We start from the raw sequence: 17,236 nt of genomic DNA, 5'->3' as shown, positions 1-17,236 counted from the left end.
ATCCCTATGGTATTTATAATTTGCATAGGTTTAAAATGTGTACGTGGTGTGCTTATTAGCTACTACGCGATGCGATGAGGCGAGAGAGTCAGCAGTGACACCACGACCCTCAGCACAGCTGCGCATGATACCTACAGTACAGGCCATTCTAGTAGTTTCCTCTGCCACTTGTGGAGCATTCCGAACCGAATCTGCGAGCGAGAACGTCCAGCGTCCGGTAAGGCACGGCCTGGGAGCGCCCGCGACAGCTTTGTTTACTAGCCGTTGCGCATGCGCGGCGGAGGTTCGTCGCGAGGGAGGCGCGCCTTCTCAGGCAGTACCGCGCTGCGCTCGCTACGGGAAGGTCGTGGAGGCAACGTTGTTGCTGCCTGCCTGGTCCCCGTCGCCACGCGTAAGTACTCGCTGCGCTTTCCCTCCCTGGCGACAATCTCGAGTTCCAATTTATTTGTGATCCCAAAATGCTGTCAGCAAAATCGAGCCACCCTTTTTACATTCGATGGATGACTATCCTAGTGCAATATCGTCTATCAATTGGATAGGAAAGCTATTAAAAAAATCGGTATAGTGTTGTAAGTTCCTCAGTAAGAGTGTGATAGTAACCTCCGCCCCCCCCTCCTCCCCCCCCCCCATGTCTCCTCTCACTTTCAAAATCTTGGTTGTTGTGACAGTCCTATCTATGGCGTAGCCCGAAGTCTGGGTTAAGTTGGAAAGTGGTTCGCTCCATGTGCAACATACATTTTTTTATAAATAATTAAAACTGCAGCGTACATTCAGGAAAGTTGGATGATAAACAAATCTTTGACGAGTATTACGTTGCATTTTAAATGCATATATCTTATATAAGTCATGAAAAATGCAATGCAAGCTTCACACCATTTTATGATTCCATAACAAACTTCTGCGGTAACTGTTGTGAAACAGTTATTTTTTTTCTTTTTATTTTAAACGTACTTCATTTGAGTGTGTTTTACATCACATGCTTTCCCCTTTTGTTTACAAAGCATCAGCAGTGGTCTTTCTGTAAATACATGCTTTTACATTCTGCTATTTATAAATTAAAAACAGTGTACAATTTCCTTAATTTTTATTTCTCTCTTTTAAATATTTTGAAGTCGACACGTTTTCCCTTCGTTGTTATAGGTTGGAATCGAAAAAACTTTGTTTTACTTTTACCCTTCGCAATTTTTTTTTTTTTTTTTGGGGGGGGGGGCTACATTTTCTTTTCGTGGATTTGCAGGTTCCTAAAAATCGCCAAGAGTGAAGCGTCTTCTATTTCAGCCTCTGCTAACATCAAGGAAAAAGTGTCGACTTGTAAATATGTAAAAGAGAGCGACAAACATTGTAAATAAATTGTACACCAAATTCAAACGCGAAAATTGTTTTTAATCTATAAATAACAGAGCGTAGAAACGTATTGAGTGTTCTGTATTTTCAGAACAAGCAATGCTTTATGAATAGAAGCGAAACGCTTATGGTGTTAAACAGACGTAAATTGCAGTACACTTAAGACGGAAATAACAAAAAAATAATTGATGTTCACACCGTTGTTTACATGCATCACGAAATCAGGGGATTCAACCTAATACGTGAGCGTAGAGAAACCTAAGTTTGCGTTTCATTTGTTAGTACCTGATTATATGCGTAATACAGTATGTCTGGGGCGTATCACTACTTGTAAATGGTTTGCTAAGGGGCGTGGGAACTCTGTCAACCAGAGATGGCACTTTGAGCGCAACACATGAAGTGTGAACTATGTAGAAATCATTGTAGTGGACAGCATCCTATTCCTCTGCTTTGTCGTGCATTTCATGCAGCGTTAAAGTCTAAAGAGAACTGGAATTTGTCGTCGAACAGCAATTTTAAATTTCCGCTGCACGGTACGTCATGGCAATGATTCACCAGGCAGTGAATCTGAGTCCACTTTCAGTATGTGATTTAACTTACCAAATGAAGATTGCTGCAGTGATGCCGTCAGTGTATCATTAAGGAAACGGAGTTTTTCTATGTAACAGGAAAGACTCCCAATTATAGGACCTCATTATTGGTTATCAGGAATTTGAGAAACAAATAGTACATCGCATATTTGATAACAACAATGTATTTTAACAGTAAGCTCTTGCTGGCTACAGAAACTATTCCGGTGTTCCCAGCGCATCCAGATGGAGGAAGTGTACAGGCAGTTATTTGCTCTACCAGACACAATATATTAACACAGATACGAATTTTTTGTATGTAGATTATGATTAATGAATTAATTAGGAATTAACGCAACAATTTCTTGAAGGTGTATTGTAATCCAGCACCTATTGTTAGTAGTTGCCAGTGCCGCTGCTCCATAGGTGGGAAATGGATACTCGTAGTAGTACCTTGTATATAAACATTTATGTTTACTTTTTAGTGACATTGCCTCTGACATTTTACTGTGTAACTAAGTAAATACGTGAGAAGTTATTACACAGTGCTTGTAACTCAGTACACCTAGCGTAGTGTGTGAGATGCTCCAGAATCTGATTGAACATCAATGTCGAGTGTGGTGCGCTCCACTGATGACGTGAGGTGTGAGGTGTTTATACATTATATTCTGTCTGCGCACTCACCAACTAAATTTGCTGAAACCAGTGACATTTGGCATCAGCTTAAACCATTTCTCGTTGTTTTTCTCTAAGGCCCGTTTACAGACGCGGAGATGAAGACTGCAAACACGATGGATTTGAATTATGGATGCTGAGGTAACAGTTTAGCATAGTTTTCGTAGAGTTCTGCAAGCGAATGCCAAGTCGGCGCGTAATTGAAAGTCAATAGCAATTACATCTCGTATCCTCCTTGATATCTTTTTTATTTTATTGGTTAGAAGGTAAGTTGAGATGTGAAAAAAGAATTCATTATAGAATACGTAGAACTGTGCAGGACTTCGCCAGTTCTTTTGGGTGTCAAAATGAATGGATGCGAAAACAGACAGGAGATAAATAACGAAATTGAAGTTAAAAAGGCTTAAAGAAAAGCGGTAATGCCAGTGAATAAATTTCTAGTGATTGAACATTACTCAATCAACGCACACAACGTGTCATTTGCTTTTCTCTGTTCATCTCCGCCTCCCCCCTTTCCTCTGCACGTTATCACCCCCATCCCTACAGCCGGTTTCTAGTTTTTACCTCTCAAAACTTCCTTCCAAATAGTAATAGGTATGTATACCATGTCTGTTAGGAGGCCCTTTTTACCCGTGGCTTTTCCCACGTTCGCACTTTTTAGGTATATGTAACATACTTCACCCATATCTCTAGCGAAATTCACCCTGCAGTTTAGTTTTCATGCTGCTCAATGATTTTGACATCACATTTCCTGCGCTGTGTCATACAATGATACAATTTTGTAAGTACATTCAGCGGTGTATGTGGATACTCCCTGCGAAATGTGTTACGAATAGAGTTAGAAGTAAAGAAGAAAAAAGTTATAAACGTCATGCACGATGAAGCAGTTTTTCACGAATCTCAGTGTTTATGACGGCAGATCATCTGAACTATGTGCCCTACAATATAATTTTGCGAGTACATTCATTTGTATATGTGAATACTGTCTGCGGTATGTGTCGCGAATGCAGTTAGTATTAAAGAAGTAATAAATTAAAACATCGTGCCTGATGCGGCAGTTTTGTTGCATGAACAGCGAAAATGTAGTAACTTATAAACTTATTCCTTTCATCATTTTGTGGGGATTGCCAGCGAGAAAAAGTTTTGTAAGGGTTTGAAATGACGTGTAAAATTTGTTGCAAGTAACTAAGTGTCCTCATTCTCAAATACTGGATGAATAAAGTAGAGGTATTCGCGCATCCTGGGCTACTTGTTTTCGCCTCCACTCCCTCTGCCTTTGATAGGTAGGTGGCTCTTATCCCTACTACGCTTCTTCCCAGACAGTGATACGTGTGGCAAGTTTGGTTGAAACTGATTCACTGGTTTAGGAGGAGCTGTGCAATATACCTGCGTTCATCCATTTTTATAATATGTATGGATTTAACGAGGCAAGATTAGGGTCATTAGGACCTCTCTTACATCTAACTAGGTACTGTATGTATTAACAAAAAAATACATTACGAAAGCATGATATAAATTATATCCAATGTCGAATACAACACTTAGCGCAGGAAAGAACATTATTTTGCGTTCTTTCATGATAGGCCTAAATACAACAGCAATCACGCAAGTAACGGGTAAGGCGAACTCTATATTGCGGTTTATTGGTGGAATCCTGAAGCGATGCAGTCCTTCAATAAAGGAAATTGCTTACAATACGTTAGTTCGTCCAGTCATAGAGTACTGTTCGTCTGTATGGGACCCTTACCAGTTGCGTCTGATTCAAGAGATTGAGAAGGTCCAAAGAATACAGGCAAGATTCGTGACTGGTACATTTAGCCATCGCGAGAGCGTTATAATTCTCATAGAAAGGGTGACGTGGGACACATTTGCAGATAGACGACGCGCTAAACGGAAGAGGCTGCTCACTAAATTCCGAAATCCGATCCTCGCCGAGGATGTAGAGCATATATTATTACCACCAACTTTCAAATCTCGCAATGATCACCATTCAAAGATAAGGAAAATTAGAGCTCGTACTGAGACGTTCAGACAGTCGTTTTTCCCTCGCGCGATACACGAGTGGAACAAAGGGAGGGGAGGGGCATATGACTTTGTCGCGAATAGTGCCCTCCGTCACACACCGCTTGGTGGCTAGCGGAGTATATATGTAGATGTAGATATCACAGGAAGACATTTAAACTGCGAGCGCTAGCAAAAGTAGACCTGAGAAGCAAAGGTGGAAGAGGAACATGATGAAACACAATGAAGGTAGTGGAAAAGAAAGTGTCATACCTAATGAGGAAATGAAAATTGGAAGATGCATAACTGCGAAAAGATAGTGACATTTGCTTTACTGTTTGACAAGGGGAAAAGTGGCCATGTACGTTAATTTTTGGAGAAACGTTATGAGGGTAATGGAAGTGCTTCAGTGTCACAGGGCATTGAATTGTGTGCCCGCATCTCGTGGTCGTGCGGTAGCGTTCTCGCTTCCCACGCCCGGGTTCCCGGGTTCGATTCCCGGCGGGGTCAGGGATTTTCTCTGCCTCGTGATGGCTGGGTGTTGTGTGCTGTCCTTAGGTTAGTTAGGTTTAAGTAGTTCTAAGTTCTAGGGGACTGATGACCATAGATGTTAAGTCCCATAGTGCTCAGAGCCATTTGAACCATTGAATTGTGCGCGAAGTAGAGCGCATGTGTGAGGCGACGTGTTGCCTGACTATTCTTGGAACGTACACTCTTTGAATTTTAATAGCAGCCTTCTCCGTAATACGACACCTCTTGTAGCTTCAGCCAGTGGAGTTTGACCTTGTAGCTTCAACCAGTGGAGTTTGACGAGCATCTCCGTTTGGATGTTCTCTGTCTCTTATATTTGATTCTACCCACTGAAGCACCAACATTGATGAGCAATACCCAAAAATTCGATCTACGATCGTTTTGTAAGTTATTTGATTTGTGAGTCACTTTTTCTGACGATTCTCCTAATAAATCACAACTCGTATTATTTTTTTTCTTTTACTGTTTGTATTTCTTCGTTCCATTTTACGTCGATCGTGGCAGTCATTCCAAGATATTTTGCTGTTATTATTGACAGTAGGATAGTAGAACAACGGGTCTTTAGTCTTATTTATACACAATATGTTAAATTTTCGAAGATCAGCTGCCTGTCTCTGCACAAATCGCCGAACCTCTGCAGGGGTTATTACATTTCACTGTAATTTTCTGGCGTTGCGACTTGTCTGTATAATACATCGTCATCCGCAGGCATCCTATTATGAAATCCTGAATCGAGTCTCAAAGCTAGCCTGATATTCCTTAAGTTCATATTTTGTTCACTAGTTCAGAGTTTCATCGCATTCCTTCTGAAAGACAAGGGAGATGGCATTAGCCTGGGCGCCAGTGTCTGCTGCCTTGCAGATCTGCACGAACAGAGAGAGTTGAGTTTCGGGGGAACGCTGTGTGCGGGATACTTGATTCCTCCAGGTGGGGCTTTCGTTGTCCAAAAAACGTAACAATGCAAGAATACAACGTGTTCCAAGACACTGACGCCTGTAATATAGGCATCCGATGAGCCTTCAGAAGAACATCATGCCCCTTTCCAGTCGATCCCCTACGTACCTACCATGAACTGCAGCTGGAAGGGGAACAAGTTATTTCGCGTAATTTAGATAGAACCACACAGATATCTCATCATATTCAGCTGCCTTTTCACTGTTACGCAATTTCAGTTGTTTATATATCCCGCAGTCCTTAAAGTGTCATTTCATTGTTCGTGTGATGATTAAAGGGAGAAATTGTTATACTATCATCCACAGGGAAATAATTTTAGAATATCGAATTCCGTATTTCGGACGTCTCCTTCATTTTTCGGTCCAATATGTTCACTGAGTGATTGTAGAAGACTGTGATCCATTTACTGACTTTCAGAAATACCAAAACTAATGATTTCTCGTGAAATCTGTCGCCAAAATTACTTCCTAATCTATTAAATCTTTTCTCATTGCTCTCATAGAAAATACGATGGCAGATTAGTAGCGTATTTTGCGTAATAACCTCCGTTACACTGCGAAATTTAACCTGCGGAGAGTATGTCCCCTTCACTACAGACATGCTAGCCTCTTAAATGAGTGTGGACGCAAACTTTTGAAGCTGAAGCTATTGATCGCTGCACGTCATACTGGTGTTATTATTTTCCAATCGTGACTCAAAATTAGCTTATTCCGGGTATCAGCTAATATAATTGTTCATTTGGAGTGGAAAACAGTAAAATATTAAATACACGCTAATTAGTTGCTAACATTGAGAGAGTTCGGTGAATTTACTCCGAAGGAGTGAGTAATCAGACGAATGGTGCCGCCACGATTTCAAAGTAGTTTTAGATTGCGTAGTGTGTAACACTGAAACATCTTTTTCTGAATATACCTTCCAACTGTTTAAGCAGTATCTCCCCTTTTTACAGTCTTATACGCACCAAATGCCATGACTTCTTGTGAGAGAAAGCATCGAAGATTGTACGTTACAAATGCACTTGAATGCTTTGTGTCTTGCAGGCAAATTTCGACCGTTCAGATAGCAATCATCGAGTGGCTGTGATGTTAACGGCTCAGATACCCAGTGAGAAAGCATGTGGTCACAGTGATGGCCAATAAAACGATGACATTCAGGCTCTAAATCAAGATCGGCATAAGCTGGTTTCATGATACAGGTGAAGCAGCAAAGGCGAGGCATCCCAAATATATCCAGAACAAGCGGACAGTGTGGCAAATTTTCTGACTTAAGCAAGTAAATTCTAGCATTTATAGTTGCCGAATTATGATACCGATTCATTTTAAGGCACTAGACAGAGACTTAGAAGAGGACTTCAACAAAGTACTATGGTTGAAACTCGATCAATAAAAAATAACAGGGCCGCAAAACACTATTCGTCATCAAGAGCAGAAAAAAAGGAAGGAATATCAGAGTTTAACGTCCTGTCGTCATCTAGGTCATTAGAGATGGAATCAGAAGTACAGGTCCCACAATTATTTGATCTACTGAGCCAAATATAAGCAAACACGTGACTCAGGTATGGTGTTTGCCTGTGCCCTTGAAATGCTCCGTTGTTGTAATAATCAGACAAAGTGGTCGTGGAGCTATTGAGGCCTTTACAATATGCGTGGCAGTACAAAAACGTAAACGGTTTTCGTATATGGCGAATGTCGGCAAAACACAACGTGCGGCACGCTGCAGCATATCCTAATCGTACCAAACCTGCAACATCCCTCTTTGTAAACATTTTAGAAAAAATTCGAGTTACTGTAAGTGTGAAGCAAAATATTCAAACACAGAAGAACAGCAGTCGATGAGAGAAACGCATTTAACAATTTGGTATAGCCAACATAAGATTCATAAGTCACTACGAGGCAGCTTGACTGTTAGAGTGGGATCGAAGTAGTGGTCTGCAGATACTACATTCCAACGCATCTCATTCTTTCTGTATTTCGCTCCATCGACAGCTTCACTGAAAAGACATACAAAAGCTATTTATTTTCTCCGAATGCTGTTTACAAAAAATTTTCTGACGTAAGCAAGTAGTAATGCAGCGTTTCTGCGCAAGATTTTGTGTACGGACGAAGTATCATTTACAAATCATGGGCAAATCAGGCTTCGCAACACACTGTACTCGTCAGTTAAAAATCCACGCTGGCTGAGATACGTGGATAAGCGACCTGGGGTGTTAACGGTGGTGCTTGGTGTTCACGAATCAGCCGGCCGGGGTGGCCGAGCGGTTCTAGGCGCTACAGTCTGGAACCGCGCGACCGCTACGGTCGCAGGTTCGAATCCTGCATCGGGCATGGATGAGTGTGATGTCCTTAGGTTAGTTAGGCTGAAGTAGTTCTAAGTTCTAGGGGACTGATGACCTCAGAAGTTAAGTCCCATAGTGCTCAGAGCCATTTGAACATTTGTCAGCCGAGTAGCGCCGTCGTCTCGTAGCAACGTTTCCATGGAATGGCTCTCCATCATCTTCAGGCTAAGATGATGGAGACGCATTCCATCAAAACGTTGCTACGAGACGACGACGCTACTCGGCTGACAGCCCGTGAAGACTTCATATATAAAATTCGCTGAGAAAGCCTGCACTCGCAACTGATCAACTGTCGGAGATCAGGGTGTTATTTTCTAGCCTGGTTCAGCGAAATTTAACGGAAGATTTGGGAATGAAATGGTTGCTGCCAAATTTGTTCCTCGCACCTGCACACACAGCCATATGTTAGACGGTTTTTGGCTAAAAATGGCTCGGTTCGGCTGCCCCACGCACCTTCCTCGCCTGACGTGGCTCCGTGCAACTTTTTGTTTCCACCCATGAAAATGGGCATGAAAGGACACCAATTTGAGACTATTGAGGAAAACCAGAAAAAAACGAGGAAGGAGCTGTCAGGTGAGCCATTTCTAGAGATGACTACAAAAATAGTGGAAGCACCGGTGGAACAAATTTATTAGTTGTAATGGAGAGTATTTTGAAGGGGATCAGGTTGTGTTGTAAACAATGTGAAAATGTATAACTTTAAAATTTTTTTTATCCCCTCGTAATCTTACACAACTTCATACCACATCAATCTGGAGCTCGTTAGTTCGTACGTGCAGGAAACACGAAATGGCTCGCAGCCTCACCAGGTCTCCAAATGTTGTGTTATGAAGTTCTGTGTAATTATCTGTGCGGAATTGGAGGACATGCGTAAAGTTTGTACCACATTAATTGCCTTATGCACCATATGACCTGCCTTTTGTCCATTGAGATAACTTGCAATAACTACGACAACATATCAGTTAAGAACTGTAGATACTTGTGGTCATGGTTTTACCCACTTGTCTCAACCACGGTGGATTTTTAACTGAAGAGTACTGTGTGTTGCATAAATTTAAATGACCACGATTCGTAAATGATGCTTCGTCCGCACACAAAATCTTGCACAGAACCGCTGCATCACTAGAGTTTTTGTTGACAGCGTTCGGCGTAAATAAATCGTTTTTTAATGTGCTTGGAGTGAGGCTGTCGATAGATCGAAATGCGGAAAGGATTAAATGAGACGGTATTTACTATTTACAGACAACTCCTTTTGATTCCACTAAAACATTCAAGCTGCATCGTAGTGACATACGGTACTTGTGTTGACGCTGTTAAACTGTTAGTTGTTTCTCTCATCAACTGCTGTTCATTTCTGTTCGGCTTCTATTTGTTTTGATAATTAAAACAAGAGGTCTACAAGGAAACAGCGAAGGCTCCTATGACACGAATTTCAGCACAACGCGGCCCTGTGTTGGGGAAGTCAACATGAAATTCAGCGTGCAGTATTCTCTGCCTGGGTCGCTTTACAGCTTATATCAGTGCTCTAGGTTAACATTTTGAGTACTTGATATGACAGTCTTATCAATAAACACACCAGAGTTACGTGTTTGCTTACATTTGGCGAAGTAAGGCAGATGTTTGTGTATCAGCGGAGAAGTAGTTTACAGAGCTGTAATCTGATTAACACTTTAACTAATACCACAGATTTATGTTGTTAAAAGTTCTCTTCAAAGGTTGTTTGCAACGCAGTAGGGAAAAGTAAGTAGCTCCATAAAAAATAAAGTAAAAAAAATCTAAGTCGGTCTTCTTGTTCAGCGGCAATGGACTTTAAAAATAGCTTCCGTACGCCAGAAGATTGGCCGCGTTATTCGGCTTACCTCAGCGAAAACTACTACACTTCATATTTATCCGCCTTAGCAGCCTCGGCCTATTTAAGGGACCATTCTCTAAGGCCTGCCTACAAAATAAAAGCTTTTTTATCGCTTTCTTTTGGATGAAGCTATGAAGCAATCAGCGTAAATCATTTTGCACATTATGTATTGATTCTTGGACAACATTTCATAATTTTTTAAGTAAATCAGTCGTCATTAAGCCCCCATCCATAGCGCTGAAGTGGCTCTAACCAAAATGAGCCGCGCGGGGTAGCTGCGCGGTCTAAGGCGCCTAGCCACGGGTCGCGCGGCTCCCCCCCCATCGGACTCCCTGCTGGTCTGGGGGTTAGAATATGCCTGAGGTATTCCTGCCTCTCGTAAGAGACGACTAAAAGAAGTCTCGCACGTTTCGGCCTGTAGGGTTTGCCCTCCATTTCTCAGAGTTTTCCCAAAAAGCGAACCAATTGGGGAAGGGCGCCTTACATGGTACATCGTGTCCATCATGTGCTGAGACCTATTGCCTCCTTCGTCGACATGGATCTGCACTTCTGCTCATTCTCCAACTGTTGGGCGAGGTCACCCTCCTGGGTGCGTATTTTTCCATCAACTGTGCTGTATCGTTTTCTACACTGGCTATGAGAATGGACTAGCTTGCTTGGTTGCACCTGATAACCAGAATGGTAGCCAGTCAGTTGTGGTGGAGCCGCCATGTACCCTGTTGGTTGTAGCCCCCCTGACCACACAGGGATCGCCCTGCTGATGCCTGCGCCTTTAACTCCACACATATGCTGAGAAGTAGATGCCAATCTCCCTGGAGAATCGGGACTCCCAGCAATGTCCATCCTGCCAGGTGGACCTTGCTGAAGCTGGGTTGCGCTTGTGGGGAGGGATCTTGGTCAGAGTGGGTGGCATCGTCTCTTGCTGATGGTCAAACACCACCAGTCTCTGAGTGTTCGTGGGCTCAATTCAATGCACAGAAGTAAGACACCAAATCGTTCCCCTCTCTAGCCACACCATGGGAGGATCGTCAGGCTAAGCATGGCAGCTGCTCTTATTCTCCCTGGTACCTTGTATGTTCGAGAGCTGATGGGGAATCTTTCATAACAGTGAAGCATCAGTTTTTTGTTCAGCATTTAGAGGACAAGTTTGGGGAGCTGGAGGGCTTGTCCAAAATGAGATCGGAGTCAGTCTTGATCAAAACAGCATCCTCTGTCCAGTCAGGGGCGTTACTCTCTTGTGACAAGCTGGGGGATGATTCTGTAACCATCACGCCCCATAAGAGCATACATATGGCCCAGGGTATCATACTTCACAGGAACCTTCTTTTCCAATCTGACGATGAGGTGCGCGCCAATTTAGAGTGGCGATGTGTACATTTCGTTCGACGTGTCCACCAGGGTCCGAGGGATAATCAGATTGCCACTGGTGCCTTCATATTGGTCTACCAGGATGATACATTACCCCAGAAGATCAAGGTGATGGTCTACCGCTGTGATGTGAGGCCCTATATCCCTTCCCCCAATGCAGTGCTTGAAATGCTGGAAGTTCAGCTGTATGTCTTCCTGCTGTACTTCCAGTGTCACATGTCGAGATTGCGGACGCCCATCACATCCCAATACTCCATGTGCCCCCTCCCATCTTTGTCAACTGCAGAGAGCACCATTCACCTTGTTCGTCTGACTGCAGGATTCTGCAGAAAGAAAGGAAAATCATGGAGTACAAGACCCTGGACTAACTGACCTACACTGAGGCTAAGAGGAAATTTGAATGCCTACATCCTGTACGTTTTACACCACCGCTACAACAGTTCTAGCCCCATCAGCTCCATCAACCCAATCACCTCTCAGAGCCAGAAAACTACAACTGCCCCCTTATGGTGGGGGGGGGGGGGGTGGAAGCACTTCTCTCCCTGATGCTCCTGCACCACCTACTTCAGAAGCAACATCCCCACCCCCCAACAATCGGGGATATCAGTCCCCACTTCTGCGCCAGAGAGCATACATCTTCTTCAGCTCCTCTCCCTAGGAAGGGGTCCCTTGGGTCATTTCCTTCCCAGGTTTCTGCTAGTGGGAAAGTGACACCCACCAGTGGCTGAAGAGCCCAAAAGCAGCTAGTCGTAGGGCTTCACTCTCATCCTCGGTCCTGAATACTCAGTCATTGAAGTCCTCCAAGCCAGGGAAACCCAAGGAGCAGTGAGAGAAATCCAAATATAAGATCCCCAAGACCAAAGGAATTGTAGTGGCACCCACACCACCACTACGTACAAGCTCTGTGTCTGCGGATGAGGTGGAGATCCTGGCGTCCGCTGAGGACCTAGATCTCGCTGGAGATTCAGACACAATGGATATAGGCTGCTCATGCAATACATCAGTGGCAGCAGGTGACCCTGAGGTGTAAACTGTCTCATTGAATGTTCCATGCCTTCCCAGTCTCACGATGACAGTGAAACTGAAGCAGTTTTTTCCACCGCCTGGCTGAGCTATGGCAAGTGTTAAGGTATACACCTGCTTTCTGCATTGCCCTCCAGGAAACCTGGTTGCCGGCAACGTGGACCACTGTCCTCCGTGACTATAAGGGATACTACAGGAACTGTAGCAACTACTATCGAGTGTCAGGTGGGGTTTGCGTTCATCTTGTAAACTCAGTCTGTAGTGAAACTGTGCCCCCTTCAAACCCCTCTTGAAGCTGTGGTTGTCAGAATAAGGATGACTCAGGAAATAACTGCCTGCCATGTATATTTTCCTCCAGATGGTTCAGTACCCCTAAATGTATTGTCTGCACTGATTGATTAACACCCGTAAGTCCTTGTGGGGTGGCACTGTGCTTACTGGCCGAGGCAGAGATGACGAAACTTTACTGTCTCATTTCGACCTCTGCCTCTTAAATACTGGGACTGCCACACATTTCAGTGTGGCTCATGAGTTACTCGGCCATTGATTTATCAGTTTGCAGCCCAGGACTTCTCCCGTCTATCCACTGGAGAGCACACGACGCCCTGTTTGGTAGTGACCACTTCCCCATCTTCCCGTCACTGCCCCGGCGTCAGGCACATGGACACATGCCCAGATTGGCTTTAAACAAGGCGTACTGGGAAACTTTCACATCCGCTGTCACCGTTAAATCTCCCCCACACGGTGATGGTTGAGCAGGTGACTACAACAAACCTTTCTGTGGCAGAAAACGCGATCCCTCGCTCTTTAGGGTGCCCCCGGCGAGAGGCAGTCCCTTTGTGGTCGCCGGATGTCACTGAAGCAATTAAGGATCGTCGGCATAAGGGGCACCCTTCGCTGGAGCACCTCATAGCCGCTAAACGGCTCCGTGCCCGTGTTCGCCTACTTACCAAACGACGGAAGCAGGGGTGCCATACGTCACCTTCCCAAGTCTGGGCAAAGATCAAACGTGTTTTCGGGTACCAGACCCCAACAGGTGTTCCCGGTGTTAACATAAATGGCGAGTTATGTACCAACGCGATTGCTGAGCACTATGCTCGAGCCTATGCGTCGGAGAATTACCCCCCAGCCTTTCGCATTCTCAAATGGCGGCTGGAAGGGAAAGTCCTCTCGTTCACTACACGCCACAATGAATCCTAACCGAGCGAGGTGGCGCAGTGGTTAGACACTGGACTCGCATTCGGGAGGACGACGGTTCAATCCCGCGTCCGGTCATCCTGATTTAGGTTTTCCGTGATTTCCCTAAATCACTCCAGGCAAATGCCGGGATGGTTCCTCTGAAAGGGCACGGCCGACTTCCTTCCCCATCCTTCCCTACTCCGATGAGACCGATGACCACGCTGTCTGGTCTCCTTCCCCAAACCAACCAACCAATGAATCCTATAACGCCACATTTACCGAGTGGGAGCTCGTCAGTGTCCTTGCACATTGCCTCAACACAGCTCCTGGGCCAGATCGGATCCACAGTCAGATGATTTAACATCTCCTTGTCATCTTCAGCCGGATCTAATGCGATGGCGTCTTCCCATCACAATGGCGTGAGAGCACCATCATTCCAGTGCTCAAACCTGGTAAAAATCCGCTGGATGTGGATAGATATCGGCCCATCAGCCTCACCAACGTTCTTCGTAAGTTGCTGGAACGTATGCTCTGTTGGCGGTTGGGTTGGGTTGTAGTCACGTGGTCTACTGGCTCCATGTCAGGGTAGCTTCCGCCATGGTTGCTTTACCACTGATAATCTTGTGTCTCTCGAGTCTGCCACCCGAACAGCCTTTTCCAGATGCCAACACCAGGTTGCCGTCTTTTTTGATTTACGAAAAGCGTATGACACGACCTGGTGACATATCCTTGCCACATTATACAATTTTATCCAAAATTTCCTGTCGCTTCGTACTTTCCGTGTCCACGTTGGTGCCTCCCATATCCCCCATATCTAGGAGAATGGGGTCCTGCAGGGCTCTTTATTGAGTGTATCTCTACTTTTAGTGGCCGTCCGTCTCACCTTCTCTGTATGCAGACGACTTCTGCATTTCGTACTGCTCCACCATTACTGGTGTTGCTAAGCGGCGCCTACAGGGAGCCATCCACAAGGCGCAGTCATGGGCTCTAGCCCACGATTTCCAGTTTTCGGCCGCTCCCCCTGCGGGTCCAGGGTAAGAATAGGCCCGAGGTATTCCTGCCTGTCGTAAGAGGCGACTAAAAGGAGTTTCAACCGTTTCAGCCTTCCATGTGATGGTCCCCCCTTGGGGTTTGACCTCCATTTTTCAAAATTCTACAGAAGTACGAGCCTTTTGGGGAAGGATGCCTTACGTGGTGTATCACTGGTCCTCCGTGCACTAAGACCTTAGCACTCAGCATTGTAACGGCGTTGTAACCATACCCACTATTCCTCAAATTGGGCCTAAACGTCTGATGGGTTGTACAAGTTACGCCCATAGTGCGTCCCCATCTGCACCTATGATCATGATGGACTTTCCATGGCACCCGAAATCCAGCACGGTAGCCAGCCCGTTGTGGTGGGGTCGTCATGTACCCTCTAGGTTGTAGCCCCCTGACAACACAGGGATCATCCTGCCAGGTGGCCCTTGCTGAGGCTGGGTGGCGCCCGTGGGGAGAGCCCCTGGTCGGAGTGGGTGGTATCGGGGTGGACGTTTCGCAGATGAAACGTCAACATGTATCAGATCGCTCTGCGGCCGAGTCTTTTAAAAAGAAAGGTACTGTCTCTGGTTCTGGTTCTCCTGCCCTTTCCCTCTTGGCCACTCCCTGGGAGGAAGGACAGGCCCGCCGGCTTGGGGCGAAGTACTTCCCCCGTTATTTGGTCTGTTCTCGGACCGATGGTGGGACGTTCGCCCCCTCCAAGCCCATGTTCTTTGTTCAGCACATCGAGGACATCTTCGGGGAAATCGAGGCTCTCAGTAAAATGTGTTCGGGGTCCGTTCTTATAAAGACCACCTCCGCCACACAGTCGGCGGCGCTTCAGGCGTGCGACCGACTAGGGGACATTGTCTGAATAGGACGCAGGGGGTTATTTTTCATCGGGACCTCCTGCTGCAATCTTATGAGGAGCTCACGGCCAACCTGGAGCGCCGAGGCGTGCATTTCGTCCGGCGAGTCCAGCGCGGCCCCAAAGGCTGTCGCATCGACACCGGAGCCTTTATCCTCGCCTTCGAGGGGGACGTTCTCTCTGAGAAGGTAAAGGTGATGTGCTACCAGTGCGACGTGCGACCTTATGTCCCGCCTCCTATGCGCTGCTTTCGGTGTTTGCGCTTTGGGCACATGTCGTCACGGTGTGAGGCTGAGCCCCTTTGTGGCGATTGTGGATGTCCTCTTCATGAGGAACATACATGCACCCCATCACCTCGGTGCGTTAATTGTCCTGGCATCCACTCGCCTAGATCTTGAGACTGCCCCATGTATCAGAAGGAGAAGAAGATTCAAGAACTCAAAACGTTGGATCGTCTCTCTTATTCTGAGGCCAGGAAGAAGTATGACCGCCTCCATCCCGTGACGTTGACAACTAAGTTTGCCTCAGTCGTGTCCACTCCTTCCACAGTATCCTCACCCCTATCCTGTCCTCCCTCCACCTCCTCCCCCCATCCGGGGTCTATGCCTCCGCCTCCCAAATCCCTCCCTTCCAAATCCTCCTCCCCCATGGCCCCCACCCCCTCTGCCCCAGGGGCCACCCTTCCTCCTCCCCCCCCCCCCCCGCCGCCTGGGAAGCGATCCATCGGGGAAACGTTCCGGACCCCGGCTTCCGAGGTCCGGCGTTCCAAAACGGACCCCGCGCGTGAGGATCTTCTTCGGATCCAGCCCAACATCCCTGTGCCTCCTCGGACTTCCAAGAAGGCCTCCAAGAAGAAGTCTCTATCCCCCTATCCACCCTGGCGCGTTTCGTCTGACGCTCCATCCGTGAGTCGCTGCTCCCGGCCGTCCTCAGTTTCGCCGGGACGCTCTGCTGCCAGGCGCTCAGCTGGCCTCTCGTCGGCAAATGATGCTGCCCCTCCTACGCAACCCGGGACAGCGGCCGCAGCTGGCGACGACTCGATGGAACAGGATCCGCCTCCCGCCGGTTGTAGCGTTGTTCCCTCGAAACCTGGCCCTCCGCGGCCGTCGAGGTGACCAGCTCTTCCCCCGTCTCGTTCCCCCCTTTTTTTCTGACTAGCGATGGCCTTGTTACATTCGAACATAAGAGGTATTCGATCTAATCGGGAGGAATTACAACTGCTCCTCCGCCTGCACTGTCCGCTCGTCCTTGGTCTCCAGGAAACCAAGTTGCGCCCAACTGACCGTATTGCCTTTACCCACTATACCTCGGAGCGGTATGACCTCACCCCTGTGGACGGTATTCCAGCTCATGGTGGGGTCATGTTGCTCGTTCGGGACGATGTCTATTACCATCCCATCCCATTGACCACCCCACTCCAAGCAATAGCTGTCCGTATTACTCTTTCTGCCTTTACTTTTTCAGTTTGTACCGTCTACACTTCATCGTCATCTGCAGTTAGTCGGGCTGACATGATGCAC

The 17,236-nt window shown here is 46.2% G+C and overlaps 1 protein-coding gene across 1 annotated transcript in view; it reads left to right on the top strand.

Moving 5' to 3' along the window:
* Positions 1–324: 324 nt before the first annotated feature.
* LOC126248401 (1-acyl-sn-glycerol-3-phosphate acyltransferase alpha-like) overlaps positions 325–17,236 on the top strand; it is an 824,096-nt gene continuing 807,184 nt past the window's right edge. Inside the window, exon 1 of the mRNA XM_049949347.1 lies at positions 325–391. The gene's annotated coding sequence lies outside the window, so the exon portion shown is untranslated. The remainder of the gene's footprint in view (positions 392–17,236) is intronic.

The sequence above is a fragment of the Schistocerca nitens genome, chromosome 3 (genome assembly GCF_023898315.1).
Source record: "Schistocerca nitens isolate TAMUIC-IGC-003100 chromosome 3, iqSchNite1.1, whole genome shotgun sequence".
Taxonomy (NCBI): domain Eukaryota; kingdom Metazoa; phylum Arthropoda; class Insecta; order Orthoptera; family Acrididae; genus Schistocerca; species Schistocerca nitens.
The sequence above is the reverse complement of the archived record's forward strand: the minus strand, read 5'-3'. Positions and strand labels throughout refer to the sequence as shown.